General features: G+C 44.8%; 1 pseudogene; it reads left to right on the top strand.

Moving 5' to 3' along the window:
* The first annotated feature begins 4,015 nt into the window (after nucleotides 1-4,015).
* LOC116746514 lies at nucleotides 4,016-4,119 on the top strand (annotated as a pseudogene).
* Nucleotides 4,120-15,985: the final 11,866 nt, after the last annotated feature.

The raw sequence follows: 15,985 nt of genomic DNA, 5'->3' as shown, positions 1-15,985 counted from the left end.
AGGAAATAGTCAAGAATAGACAGGCTGACCACCTCTCTATGACCTTACAGTAAGTAGCTGAACTAAGTGATTGCAATGATCCCCCCGCCCCGAGTTATCTGCAGTGAGGTGGATGGACCTAGAGTCTGTCATACAGAGTGAAGTAAGTCAGAAAGAGAAAAACAAATACCGTATGCTAATACATACATATTGAATCTAAAAAAAAAAAAAAAAAAAGGTTCTGAAGAACCTAGGGGCAGGACAGGAATAAAGACGCAGATGTAGAGAATGGACTTGAGGACACAGGGAGGGGTAAGGGTAAGCTGGGATGAAGTCTGAGAGTGGCATGGACTTATATATATATACATACTACCAAATGTAAAATAGATAGCTCGTGGGAAGCAGCCACATAGCACAGGGAGATCAGCCTGGTGCTTTGTGACCACCAGAAGGGTGGGATAGGGAGGGTGGGAGGGAGGCACAAGAGGGAGGGGATATGGGGATATATGTATATGTATAGCTCATTCACTTTGTTATAAAGCAGCAACTAACACACCACTGTGAAGTAATTATACTCCAATAAAGATGTTGAAAAAATAAAATGATACGCCCCCCAGCTCTGTGGCCCTATGGAGAGTAGTGTCAACTGGGGGCCTTGTCATCAGAGTCTTTGGTCAAGGGTGGACTTCAGGGCTGGTGGGTAAGTCATCCATCTGCCTTCCTCTCTGTCAAAGGTCCCCCACCCCCGAGGACAACCTTTTATTCTGAATCTGGTGATTGATACCAGAAAAAGTCGGAGAACAGAAGGGCCAGGGCCAATGTGACAGCAGAAGCCATTTTTCAGTTACTGCTGCTAAGGATGAGGTAGTTTTATGGCGAGCCAAAGGAAAAAAAAAAAAAATAGGCGATGTAAGTATGGAATGTATTCCCTTTATTTATTTCCCTCCAATGAGAATTCTAAACTGTGAGCTCTCTAAGAGCATGAAATGGTACTGACCTTCTCTACTAATCTACTGGCAGTGTCCAGCACTGGGCTTGACACCCAGCCTAAACACCTAATATTTGCTAAGTAAATAAACAAATAAAAGAAGTCATAAACTTGAACTAATGAGTTTTCAAGCTTGAAAATAAGGAAATGCGGTATCTCCTATCACCACAAGGCCTGTATCACCAACATTTTAAGCAGCATTCAGACTTCAGTCTGGATGACGCATGTGTTTTTGTTTGTTTAAGTGTGAGAGCACTAATAACCCCTTAAGGTTCTAGGGTTTCATAAAAGTCTATAGAAAAAGGCATTCTGGGGGTTCCACGGCTGGTGGATGAGGACAGAGCATCAGAGTATATGAGGCCCAAGGTTGAATCATGGCTTCGCCACCTCAGGGACATTGGATATGTACCTGAAGTTTCTCTGAGGCTCTGTTCTCACCTGCAAAGTGCTAGACTAACACTTCATAGAACTGTTGTGAGAATTACGTGAAACCAGTTACAGGAAGCACTTAGGAGGGCCCCCAGCACAAGTTACTGGTGAACTTAGCATGCCAATTTCTGCAGCCCTCGCCGTACCCAGAGACTCCAGTTTTTTCTCTGCCCCTTGGTATGGAACAGGGAGGGGGGCAGTGATCTTGATGACTAGACATTTATGTGCAGTAGAATTTCTTCCCATTTCACCCATGCCCGACAGCTCCCTGACACCTAGTTTAGCCACAACTGCTGTCCCATTAAGTATTAGACATGAAGCAGACAGAAGGAAAGTGCTCACTTTTCCAAATGATACAACATTAGGTTTTATTTTAAGAGGGATGAAGGAGATTTATTCAACTTGCCCTCCCAAAGGAGCTCATTTAGATCCCCATTGCATTGGCTTTAACCAGTGGGCAGACCTCATCACATACCTTGGATGCCCCAAGACGGTCCACAGTCCCATGAGACTAATTCATTAAGCTGCCTTTACTCATTCCCTTAAAGCCCATTTCCAGATTCCAACATTTCTGAAGTCTAATGTCCCCATGCATCATCCACAACTTGTCTATGCTCCCCTATGACTCTGCCCAATAAAGAGCCGTATGATGGAGTCAACTTTAATGAGGGAATCGTTGAGTCCTGAGAAAGAGGCAATGAAGGCAAGTCATCCCCAGATGGTCCAGCCCACAGCCATCCAGACCTTAGGGCTGGCGCTGACTGCAACCTCAAGTTAGCTCAAAGAAAAGAAGCCTCCAAAGACCATGAGGATATTTAATTCCCTCTGTGAAGAAAGTGGTTCTGGGATGCTGTCTGACAGGCTGGAGGACAGCTTCCTGCACACAACTCTGATTGGCATTTCCCTGCCGTTTCTCTTGAGTGCCCGTCATGGGTCAGAGACTGTCCAAAAGGCTGGGGATGAAAGAGAGAACATGGCAGACAAGGTCCCTGCCTTCATGGAAAGTGAATTCTAGTGACAGGAGTGGGCGGGAGACAAAAAAAAAAGTGCAAAATCGAGAACTTTACCAAGTGAGTTATAAAGGTGATGCAAGTAATCACCACAAGGTGATGGGTTAAGAGTGATTAGGTGACTACTTAGATCCACTGGTCAAGGATGGCTTCACGGAGAAAGAGGCGGATTTGGAGGAGAAAGACCCAGCCACGTGAGAAGGGAACTGCAGGCAAAGGGAACGGGTAATGCGACAGCCATGGCAGGGGTGGGTGTGTGGGAGAGTCACACCCAAGAGGTAAAGAGGCAAGGAAGGGGGCAGGGCAGATCGGTTCATCGCTAGTGGCCAGCTCACATAGGATTTGGTGAATCTTGGGAAGAACTGTGAATCTGCCTTTTAAAATCTTGTCTCCTGGAGGTGGCCTGGGGTAGAGAAGAGTAGAAAATGATAACCCAGAAGAAGGACAACGGCACACATGAGAATCCAGAAGGGTCAAATGTCTATGTAAACTGGAGCCAACCTAAACCCCAGGTCTGAATTTACCCCAGGTCTAAGCATGTGAGTCCTACTGTACTTTCTGAAAATCTTCCTAAATTAATTCCCAGTGGCTCTCTCTTTAAGATCTGGGTTCACTCAGGTACTGGCTACAGGTGAATTCGGGATCAGAAGTGTTAAATGGAAGGTCTTGAGGGGTGTAGTCAGCAGCTGGGTTTCGATACCCGCTCTTCTCTAAACTAACTGGAGGACCATGGCCAAGCCTTTGCCTCTTCAGCATCAGTCTTCTCATCTATACATTGACTTTTGCGCTAAATAATCTTTAAGAATTTCTGCTAAGTCTGAAGTTATATGATTCCATGACATCTGGTGTAAGCCCTATAGGCATGTTAAAAGAAAGTTAAACACAAACACGTTTGATCTTTTCACATACAAGACCTTATAAATAGCTGAGAAAGCCACATGCCAGTGGCTGAATTGTTAGAGATGAACACCAAGCCAAGAGGAACATCTTGCATAGAATTCATTCCAGTCCTTGGGATACAGGGAAATCCCTATTTTCCCCTCTCCTGAACCTCTCCCCACCTCCCACCCCGCCCCAGATCCCTGCCACTACTTGTAACTCTGGCAGGGAGGCATTCTCGTTTGCACAATGCAAGACAATTGCGAAATGAAGCGAAAATGGCTTTGCACGTTCTGCTACTAATTGGCAGCTCAGAAGTAAAAGGTAATAAAACCCCAAACCCGTTAAGAAAGTTTCTGCCACTATTACTGGTGGTCAGGCGCCCTCTGCTGGTGGATTCGCCAGCGAGCCGCCAGAGGCTGAGGGCTGTTTTCATTCTGGGACGCCTGCTTCCCACAACGACCTAGAATGCAGGTGTTTGTCTTCAGGGATTTCCTAATGCAAAACAAGATTAAACTGGGCCATACCTCACTGGAGAGAAATCCTTTCATGCCTTTATAAATCCAGGAAGTTGTCTTAGGAAATCTGTAATAGAAGTGAACACAGAGCACCCCGCGCTCAGAGACAGAAAACACTGTTTTTGAAACTTCCGGATGGAATACAAACATCCATTCAAAATGAAATCTGATTAGAATTCAAGAATATTCGTTTTTCAACATTATGGACTTTGAAGTTGTATGGAAGAAAAGAGGGTTGGCATTCCTGGGACAGAAATGGAAAATGTCTTCGTGACCAAGGAACACATACACGATTAAGGAGTGACCACGTGCTTTGTGACATGGAACTGAGCCCGGAATGTGGTACTGGGTGGTGGGTAGGGTCCAGGATCTAATCAGACCTGGCTTTGAATCCCAGTTCTTCCACTCATTAAAGAAGTTACTGAAAGCCCCTGACTTTCCTTTCTATGATATTCTCTTAAGTGTGTTAACACAGTGTACAGTTAAGTCCACTAAAGTCAAGCTCACTCCATCAGCACCAACGTACTCATTCAACACGGGCACAGAAGAAATGTAAAAATACTACAGAGTGGATGACAGAGTTCATTCCCTCACTCCCTCATTTAGATTTATCATACTGCAGTGAATACTAAAGACAATGAATCAGACATAGACGCTGCCCTCAAGGGGAAAGAAGTCCAGGAGAAAAGATAGGATGCACAGACAGATAGCTATGGTGAGGCGGAAAGGTCCCCGTGACGCGAGAGATACACGTGATCAATGGGAATCTCAAAAGATCAATTCTTTCCAGTTCTGAGGAACCCGGAAAGGCTTTCCTTTCAGAATTACATCATTTCTACGATTTCTGAGCTTTCCTGAGCACCAGTCCTTGACCATGTGGAAAGGTAAGACTCAGAGTGTTTTAATCATCTGTTAGCTTCGGAAGAATTAGTAATAAAGATATATTTTAAAAATAAAGAAATAATTATGAACTTAGAGGGAGAAAACATTGTATAAGAAGAAAATATATTCACAGTACATTACTTGGCTCAGCAATGAATAATACTTACATTTTTACAATAACATAAGTTCAAACTATGGAATTAACCAAAAAGTACGACTGAACTTTGCTGGGAGTAGACAAAGGACAATATATGTATGTAAGTGTGTAAGAGAATTGAATGATCATTTTCAACAAAAAAAGTGAATAATGTCTACAATTATGATAGTGTGAAATGTAACGGTATAAATATAATATTTGGAAATACAGAGGTTGAGTCTAGAGGAATCAGTTAAAAGTTGAAAGCTGTTGTCATGAGGGCAGGGCTCTGGGCAGGGATAGGATTGGGAACGGGCTACTGATTTTTATTATGACCAACACAAGCTATCTAACTTTTTAAAGCACGTACATCTGTTTCATTAAGTAAGTTTTCAATGAAAAGGGGGAGGGGATGATGTCGTGGAGACATGTTTTGTCTGTTCATCTTCTTCCCACTTATTCTGGGAAGGTAAACTTTGTTTTGTCAAAACTGTTTATTCCACTTTTAAATACATGGTTCCCATGGAAGATTACATTTCTCAGTTATCCCTTTTTCCTGGCTGTGATTGATTGGTCCAGATTTGAGAGGGAAAAAGGAGATGAGAGAGAGAGAGAGAGAGAGAGAGAGAAACAATGGCATCTGAAGACAGAGAAAGAAGACAAATTTCTAGCAGTGGTAAATCCCTAGTTCCATGTATTTCTCAGGACCAACCTTATCCTTGCTTTTCCAGTAATTTGGTTGTAAATTTTACTTCAACTGGGAAACTTCCTACACCCTATATGCATTTTTTCACACCTAGTTTGAGATTTCATTTTATTTTCTACAAAGGACAGTGACCACACTCCTCATCTAAAATGGCATTTGAGCAACAGTCCCTGTGCAGTCTTCCAAAAAGTCTCGGGAGGCAACTATGTTGGCACAGTGGGTGGTTTGGGTTTTTAAATGAAGTCTTTCCCATGACTAGGAAGCAACCTCACGCTTGAGCTGGGAGGAATCCTTGAGTTACAAGGCAGCCATTAGTGGTCCAGGATCAGGGCAAACGCTGAGCAGGGTGGGGGTGGTACACAAGAGGCTCTTTTTGAGGCATCAAGAGTACAGCTGTCCTGGGGCTTCCCTGGTGGCACAGTGGTTAAGAACCTGCCTGCCGACACAGGGGACACGGGTTCGAGCCCTGGTCCGGGAAGATCCCACATGCTGTGGAGCAACTAAGCCCGTGCGCCACAACTACTGAGCCCATGCGCCACAACTACCGAAGCCTACGTGCACAACTACCGAAGCCTGTGTGCCGCAACTAGAGAAAGCCTGTGCACAGCAACGAAGACCCTACGCAGCCAAAAACAAAGAAAAAGAGTACAGGTGTCCCCAGACCTAAATAGACATTTCTCCAAAGAAGACATACTGATGGCCAAGAGGCACATGAAAAGCTGCTCAACATCGCTAATCATTAAAAAAATGCAAATCAAAACTACAATGAGGTATCATCTCACACCGGTCAGAATGGCCATCATCAAAAAGTCTACAAATAATAAATGCTGGAGAGGGTGTGGAGAAAAGTGAACCCTCCTACACTGTTGGTGGGAATGTAAATTGGAGCAGCCACTATGGAGAACAGTATGCAGGGCCTTAAAAAACTAAAAATAGAGCTACCATATGATCTAGCAATCCCACTCCCGGGCATATATCCAGAGAAAACCATGGTTCGAAAGGATACATGCACCCCAGTGTTCACTGCAGCACTATTTACAATAGCCAAGATAGGAAAGCAACCTAAATGTCCATCGACAGGTGAATGGATGAAGAAGATGGGGCACATATATATACAGTGGAATATTACTCAGCCATAAAAATGAATGAAATAATGCCATTTGCAGCAACATGGATGGATCTGGAGATTATCATACTAAGTGAAGTAAGTCAGAAAAAGACAAATATCATACGATATTGCCTATATGCGGAATCTTTTTTAAAAAAATGATATAAATGAACTTATTTACAAAACAGAAACAGCCTCACAGACACAGAAAACAAACTTATGGTTACTAAAGGGGAAAGGTGGGGGAAGGGATACATTGGGAGCTTGGGACTGACATATACACACTAGTATATTTAAAATAGATAATCCACAAGGACCTACTGTATAGCACAGGGAACTCTGCTCAGTATTCTGTACTAACCTAAATGGGAAAAGAATTTGAAAAAGAATAGATATATGTATATGTATAACTGAATCACTTTGCGGTACACCTGAAACTAACACAACATTATAAATCAACTGTAATCCAATATAAAATAAATTAAAAAAATTTTTAAAAGAGTACAGCTGTCCCCTTCCCTGCTTCCTCACCCCCTGTCTTTCTAAAACCTACTTGGACATTAAATCTCCACAAGCATTGGGCAGAAAGTGGTAGGGATGACTGGTTATATGCAATGTATTCTAAGAGGAAGAGCCTAGTTAAGAAAAGGATTAGAGGAGGACACAGAGACGGGAAGAGCCCGGGGCTGGAGTGGCTGCAAATTCTATTTCTTCATTAGGCTCAAAGATCAAGATAGCAGCAGAAGGAAAAGCTGTCAAATTTGTATAGTAGAGCAGAACTGGAAAAAAAGCCTGCTAGAAATTACACTTTGGGGAGTTAAAAAAAAAAAAAAAAAAAAGGAGACATAATCGATGCTGCAAAAGGAATTAAATCCATGCAGAGGATGTAGAAGGAACAGTCCAAAAGGAAATGATGAGAAAGGAAGTGACAGATATAGAGGACCACGAGAGACGATCAAAGGGAGAAAAGGCTGGAAGAAATGAAGCACAAGCAATTATCAAAGAAAAAATACAAATCCATCTTTAACACTCTAAAGTTTAAAAAAATCTATATATAGAATGCAAGCTTCTGTGTTGTCCTAAGCAAAACAATATGAAAATGTTCACCTAATTCCAGAGTACCGTCTAAAGTCAAAGGATTCATATACCTTGGAAGTATTTCAACAAAAAGAAAAGGTTATGTATAAAAGGAAAAAAATAACCAGGCTGGCCACTTACTTTTCACCTGCAGCATTAATGCTACAAGACAATGAAGAAGCACTACAGAGCTTTGGGCGAAAACTACTGAGATGCAAGTGGTCTTTTATAAATGGAGACAATTAAAAGATATTTTTATTAAACAAGACCTTGAAAAAGATCCATGGAAAACAATTACTTGAAAATTGTCTCCAACTACTGGGGGATACTAAAATATTTCAAGCTCAGAAATGGGGGCATCATCCCCATAAATGTGATGTGTTCAGCACTAAAAACTACGGAGAACTCTGGCCCTTTTATACCTAGTTCTCTCCAGGAAAAATGTAAATCTAGTCGTAACAATGAATCTAATATCTAAACACCTGTTCCTTTAAAAATAATGTAAAATTCATGATCTCACAGAAAAAAAAAAAAACCTGTTTAAAACATCAGCTAATATTAACAGAGGCCGAGAAACACGAGGAGAAGGAAGAAGGGAGGGTTGTGTACTCAAGAGCTGGGTACCCTCTGAGAATGTACACTCTGACTCTGAGAATGAGCTCACAGAAGGACAAAGAGGGGTTTTAAATATTAAAAGATAAACATCAAAGAAAGTAAAAAGCAAAGAAAACATGTTCCATACGGCAAATAGGAGTAACAAATGAAACAGCACAGAACGATATTTTAAAAGTATGAAACTGTATGTCAGAACATGAGAGAGGCCTTTTGTGCTAATAAACGTTGATGTAAAGTGCCTCTCTTAAAAGGCAAAGGCTCTCGGGTTGTTTTTCCAGAATCCAGCCAATCACTGTCTGTGAGAGAATACCCCAGACAAAGGTAGGGGGGATGCTGAAGGTAAAATATTGGACAGAGGTACTCTGGGCAAATTCAAACAAAAGCAAGGAGGGCTACAAGCCGAAATATCAGACACCAACTTTCAGACAAAATCACGGAAGTGAGCAAAATCCCTTCTTTTTGATGACTGGGACCAACATTTATGAGATTAATAAAATAGCAAGACAAATCTAACAAAACTCCTATCAAATGGGCACATAGTAAGAGTTGGAGATATTAACACGTTTCTCTATTCATGACAGATCAACAAGCAGAAATTAAGCACATGCACTGAAATAACAAAGTTCATTGAGTAAGACACCACTGATGGCTCTTACGAATGAATAATAACAATTAACATTCAGCATTCATAAAATATAGCCTTTTAAAAAAATGAGAACATTTCAGGTCACAAAAAAGTCTCCAATTCTTAAAAAAAAAAAAAAAAGTAGTACAGCGTCCCCTCCTATGCCCTTTTCTGACCAGAATAAAAACTAAAAATGATCAAAGTATTAAGCCATAGAAACAGAACATTTTAAAGTATTTCTCTAAATAACTTATAGGCAAAAAATAATTCATACCACAATTTGAAAATATAAATAATAAAAAGAGACTACTACATATTACCTCTCCAAGATTTTTTTAGAATATGTCAGTTCTGATGTGTGTGTCTTCTGTAGAAAAAGATTAGTAGGAAAGATCAATGTGTTATGGGTAGTGTTTATTTTGTTTGTGTATGTGAATTTGTTTATATGCATGCATTGCTTTTCTACATAGAATGGGTACTTGGTACTTTTCTACAGAGAGTGGATACATATGGCCATATGTTTGCATTTTTGAAGCTGAAAAACAGTTCTGGGGGCAGGTGGCAAGCTCTTATCTTTAAGGCAGGAGGTATAAGTTATCTTTAGAGAAGATACACCCTTCTAGCAGTACAGATTTGAAGCAAATACATAACCAACGTTCTCCTGGAATCAGTGAGCTAATTGCACTGAGCAATGTTGAAGGTCCTGTTCAAATAAGCAAACTAAATCTTTTTTAGGGACAAGATTCACCCAGAATTGGAAATTTATTTTTCCTAAATTAGATATAAACTGCTCTGTGCCTAAAATGTCTTGTTTGTTCTTGAGAGATAGATGCATGTTCTTATTCAGACTTTTACTGGAAAACCAGGCTATAGCTGGAAGGATCAGGGTTTCTCAACCTCTGCCCTACTGACATTTGGGGCCAGATAATTCCTTACCGGGAGCAGGGGTGGTGGTGTCCTATGCAGTGAGGGATGTGTAGCAGGATCCTTGGTCCTCTACCCACTAGATTCCAGGAGCATCTTCCTCTCTAGTTGTGACGACCGAAAATGTGCTCAGACATTGCAGATGTCCACCTCAGGGCAGGGGTCGGGGGCAAAACCAGCCCTGGTTGAGAATCACTGTGCTGTGACCTCACAGCAGTTGAACTGAAGTTGACGCTGGGTCACCTGGGTGAATACTGTCCCTATGGGGCTGACTATACCACACTTTATGAGAACATGCTGAAGACAGAGTTGGAATTCTTTGGGGTCTGGAAACAAGACGACTTCCAGGGGATGAGGAAGGACATTTTCCCAGATATAAACTGAAGTTTGGGTGACAGTCACAGCCTGGTGTGGCCGTGCTCAGAGAGGCCAAGGAGAGCTAGGTCCCTTTCCAAACCCTAAGGAAGGGTCAACAGTGGAGGACAGTGGCCCCCATCGAAGTGGCAATCACATTACGGGCAGCAGCTACATGGGAGCCAGAGGAAGAGGATGGGCAGAGGCACAGGTGTGAACCACCAGCCACAGGCACCGACAGCAGCTGACGAATGAGCCCACAGAGCAGTAAAGGGAATCTGGGTCGGGCACCAGTAGCGACCACTACAGTCCACCCACCCCTTCCGCCACTATAGCTCTATGTGCTTCTGATTCTAAGTTCTCTCCCCCTGGAGAACAGCTTCTCCGGGATCCTGACTGGTCACAATTTCCGGGGACACTTACAAGAACAGCATGAATTACACCCCTGGAGCTGTAATTGATCTCAGGGCTTTAACTGATCTGATCTTCCTCTTCACTTCTCCCATCTACAGGTATAACCGGGCTGGGGGTACCAAGAGGAACCCCAACGATCACCCCCATGACTGCCTTATTTAGCAGGAATTCTACCTCCTCTTGATGATCAGGCTACACCCCTCTAATGTGTAATTGCCTTCTTTGGCTGCTGACCTCCCGGCACAGAGAGCCCCCAGTGGCCATATGGCAGATGTAGCTTTAAGCTTAGTGGGACTTACCGTGTCCTTTGATGGAAGCACCAGCCTTTCAGGAACCACACGACCTTGAGACTCATCGACTCAGGAGAAGGAAGCACAAATTCTTCAAGGTCACTGGGAATAACAGTTGTAGGAGGTACTCCAGCTTCCACCACTTGCTCTTGGACCCGTGTGGTCTGTCGACTGGCGACCCAGCGCCAAAGGAAACGCCCCATCCTTAGAGGGTGTCATCTCAAAACAGACGCCTCGGCTGCACCTTGAAGAGGCCATTCTACTGTCCTATCAATCTGGCAGCTTCTGGATGGCAGAGTACGTGGTAAGGCCAGTGGATCTCCTGTTCACGTGCCCACTGCCGTGCTTCCTCTGCCCACGCTTGGACTGACAAGACGCTATGCAAGAATGCATGCTGGCAGGTCAAGCCCTCTGTGAGCCTTGGGGGGAACGGTGCCGGCTGAGTAATGATGCAGACAGAAAAGGCAAACTGTCACCCAGAATACATGTCAATCCTAGCGAAGATGAACCGTCTTTTCCAAAGTAGAAGGGGTCCAGGGCAAAGGAACAGTCAAGAGCAGCTGGCGGGCCTTATTGATGGGATGGTGCCATAGACTTACTCAGCTTTGGTCTCTTCTACTGGCAGATTGGATGTTCAGCGGTAGAAGTCCAACGGTTAGCGCACGCAAGTCCACGCGCCCAACGTACAGTGAGGCCAAACAATACCAAACAAACTGTCGGAGTTTCGAGCAGAGAAAGGTTTATTGCGGGGTCCTGCAAGGAGATGGGTGGCTCATGCCTTTAAAACCCCAAACTCTCCGAAAGGTTTCAGCAAAGCCCTTTTCTAGGAAAGGTCAGAGAGGGGCGTGGTTAGTTGCTGCAAATTTCTTGGCGGCAGATCCTTTGTTCTGGTGGTCAGGTCATGGTCTGGTCACAATGTTCTTATAAATCTCCACCAAACAAATGCTAGTCTCTGTTCTGACAAGAAAGGGCAAGGTCCCAAGGCACAACTTTCACTCTCCGAGGTCCAGGCCCCGGCTAAGAGGAGGGGGTCCCTGCGCGGGCCGGTCACCCTGTCTGGGAGTGCTCGTCCGGAACCCAGCCTGGGTCCTGCCGCCAGTGCCCAGGCCCGGCTGAAGAGGCAGCTCTCAGCTGGTGGCGCCCTCAGGCCAGGTCCCCAGGCCGTGCCCAGCCGTCGTCACCGAGGGAGTCGGGCGCCCAGGACCCAGCCGGCCCGCAGGCTCCTCAGGCCACCCAAACGGGGCCGGGCGGGGTCTGTGAACCGAGACCCAGGGTGACTGCCGCCACCGGTAGGTCGCCGAGGCAGGGATGGGGAGAGGTTCACCGCTGCTTCAAGCCTAGGCCTGGCCTGTGGGCGGCCATGGGAGGGCTCTGGAGCTCTGCAGGACACAGTCCCCAGCCTGTGCCCGGAGCCGGGGCGGGGGTGGGGGGGGAACCCCAGCTCACCCGCCCGCTCCAAGGCCGGAGGAGAAGACTTCGATCCACCTCTCACCGCACACTCCACCTCGAGGACCCCTCCAAGGCCGACCATTGACAGAACTCCACCTCTATCCGCCTCTCTCCAGGTCTCGCGTTAAAAGGTCTCGCGCGAACAGCTGCGCGCCCGCCCCGCCCCTATTACACAACCCGGCAAGTCTCCATCTCGGTGACCAGGAGCCAAGGTTGTGGAGTCCGCGCACAGCTTCCGTTTCGGCTGTCATGGCAACCCCATTCCTGAGCTCAGGATCTAAACAACCGAGTGGCCAAGGGCAGGGGTTGCCTGTCTTTAACTGGCTGAGTCAACACAGCCAGCTGAGCATTTAGTGCCTCTCCCTTGTATGTTTAGTAGTAGAATAAAATAACACAAAAGCATTACACTTGGTGCCCAATCACATACATCCAACCTCATGTCTCTTCCCCAGATCTCCTTGTCTCCTCCTCCAGTCTTGCTTCTTCCAGGCGTTGACCAATCTAGCTAAGCTCTTTGCCGTTGACCATGCATCCATGTATAGTCCAACCACAGGCCAATGATCTCTCCACGCAGAGCACCACCTGCAGCTCTGTCCACTGGGAGGATTTCTTCTCATTTCTGGTTTTCAGGGCCACCCCAAGGGGGCTTTAGTGCAGAACTTGAGTTCAAACCTACTGAGCTGACCTCCTTTGTATATTAAGAGCAGGAGTTTTCCTCCTCTGCCAGCTAGACGTAGAGAGTGATCCGTGAGGCCAAAGGTGAGGGAGAGGCATCAGTATCATAGAGGAAGGTGACGGGGTTCTGCAACCTGGGCCACCTGTGCTGTTTGAACCTGCCCCACCTCAATGCAGAAGTACCACTTCTATCTTGCAGTAACCTTCCGAACCTTATGAGCTGGTTGGGTCTGAGAGCATCCAGTTTATTAATTGCAGTTCTGGCTCCACAGACAAACCGAGGTCCCGTGGATAGATGTTCTGTCTCTATCAGGGATCAGTAGCAGATCAGTTGTGTGTGTGTGCATGTGGTTTTAGTGGTATCTAGGTGCAGACGGCCTGGCTTTGCTCAAGAACGCAAGAATTCAGAGAAAACCTTATTAGTTTACTATTGGGGCTTGCTAGAGACACAAGATATTCCCAGGGGCAGGGCTGCTGACACTGCAGCCTGAATCTGCTTTGGACCCCTATCTTGCTCTGGCACCTCTTAGAAATGTCAGCCTTCACACTACTAAATAAATGGGTCAGAGCAGTATTCCCAAGGGTGCGGTATGCTGTGTCTAAAACCCGAAGAGGTTTTAGTAAACCTTTGGCTAAGCCCTGTCTGCTTTCTTAGTAGTAGGAGGTGCACGGAGCAATAATATGCCCTTTACTTTGGAAAGACGACCCAGTTTCCCCAGAACACAGAACCCCTGGATATTGAAGTGATGTATCAGGCCTCTAAATCTTTGTAGGGTTTATTTCCCTCCTTCTAAGGTGCATGTATGTGCCTTACTGCTTCTTTCTCATCCGTCCAGCTTACGCGATGTTAGCAAGATGGGCTAATGTGTCTTTTACAGAATGCCCAGATGGCCCAGATCCTTTCAATAATATAGCGACAGAGAGAAAGAGAATTAACATACCTCTGGGGCAAGAGCATGAATGTCCACTGCTATTCATCCCATATGAATGCAAATTGCTTCTGTCCTCCTATTTGATGGGCATTTACCAGATCAATAGCTCCATGCCACTTACCAGAGTCCCTAATAAAGGTACCACTTTCAATACGGCAGCTGCAATCGGTTGTACTACTTGGTAAAGTTTGCAGTAACACACTGTTATTTTCCATGATTCTTTTGGTTTCTGTAGGACCACCACCCCTGCTGCCAAGTCTTTCCAGGTGCAACCCAATTCTGTGCCTGCAAGTGTTGTTCACGAGCCCTAAGGACCCTCAGCAGGGTCTTCAGATGCACTGAGAGGAAGATCCCACATTCCCAGCGATCTCCGATGAAAGGTCAGCAGAAAGCTGACCCATTTCAGAGGCATGTACCTGGATAGGTCTGATCACTCCGTGTGGAAATATTTGGCAGGGTATTTTCTGAAGACCATTGATGTAGAGAGAAATCTTTTCCTTTGCAAACAGAGAAGAACAAATATTGTCTTGGAGAGAGTTCTTTGTACAGCCCGTGCCCCCTGTGCACAGGCTGAAGGACACAGCAGAGCACCACGGGGACCGCATCAGCTCTTTCTTGTGCAAACAACTCAGGATAGGGCTTGTGGCGCCAGTAAACTCCAGGTCCACCACTTGTTAGCTGTGTGACCTTGGGCAAATTATTTAACTTCTCTGAGCTTTAGTTTCATCAGCTGAAAAGTTACGGATGAGAAAAATACCTACTTCATGGGATTGCTGTGAAATTGCATATACTAACACGTGGCACGCTTGCTGGTAAGCCCCCAGTAACGATTAAGCATTTCCAGCACATTATAACCATCACTATTTTTAAGGTCGATTTGGGAGTGAAAGATATTTTCTCTAAGAAGACATGAAAAAAAGGCCTTCCTTCGTAATCCTTTGTACATGAGAAGATTCCCGAAGAAGGTAGACAAAGGAGATGGGTCTGTTGGATCCAAATCATCTAGTTCAGCTCGTGACCTCTCTGACTTATTCACGTGAAAACCAAGTCCCTAATACTCTCAGATCTTTCTGGAAGCTTGGTTATGGAATCTTATAGAAAATGAGTATCTGAGTGCTGACTAGGAATTTCGATCATCTTTATTTTTGCTTGAAGTCTAAATTAAAGAAAACAAGCTTCATAGTCTCTGGGACAACGTATCCAGCACCTAAGTGGGAAGGGGATTTTGATAACTCTCACTTCAGCATGTCAAGGGTTTCGGAAAGAGTGGACGTGGATATGGGTGGTCGGAAAACCATGGATCAGGAATTTGGGGGGCTCTGGGGTCTAGGCTCCAACTTAGCCACACAGAGGCTGTACGGTGTGTACACTGAATATATTGGGGAAAAGGGGGGAGAAAATGAAGTTTGAAATCCCTGGGGTGGAATCTCAGTCTCCCCACTTTTCAGCTGCATGACTTTGGAAAAGTGTTTAATAATTTTTCTGAGCTTCATGGTCCTTATCTTGAAAAGGAAGAAGATAAAATAATTCTCAATCTTGACCATACAGTAGAATCACCAAGTTGGTTTTTTTTTTAATAGAAATGCTGGGCCCACCCTAGACCAATTGAAGTAGAATCTCTGGAGTAGGATAGAATCTCTGGAGTAGGATCTCTGGATATCAGTACTTTTTAGATTTAAATGCCCAGGGACGGCTGAGAATCGCTGGCAGGATAATCTCTAAGTGCTGACATTGACTCACTCCAGCATGGCAGACAATCCAAACATACTTATGGGGAGCTTTGAAATGTATGCTGTGGGCTCCATTGCAAAAACAGGGACAAAAAAAGTTCACTTTCTGAATTTGTCTTATGTCTTCAATGGCATGTTTGTAGCCCTAAGCCTTTGCAGCAGAAAGGAAAGAAAGAAAGAAGTTTTTGCAGCAGAATTCCTTTCTGGGCTGGAAGCTAGTGCAGCCAGTGCCATTTTCTTACCATCTTAGCCATGGATACTTTAT

Source organism: Phocoena sinus, chromosome 20 (genome assembly GCF_008692025.1).
Source record: "Phocoena sinus isolate mPhoSin1 chromosome 20, mPhoSin1.pri, whole genome shotgun sequence".
Taxonomy (NCBI): Eukaryota; Metazoa; Chordata; class Mammalia; order Artiodactyla; family Phocoenidae; genus Phocoena; species Phocoena sinus.
The sequence above is the reverse complement of the archived record's forward strand: the minus strand, read 5'-3'. Positions and strand labels throughout refer to the sequence as shown.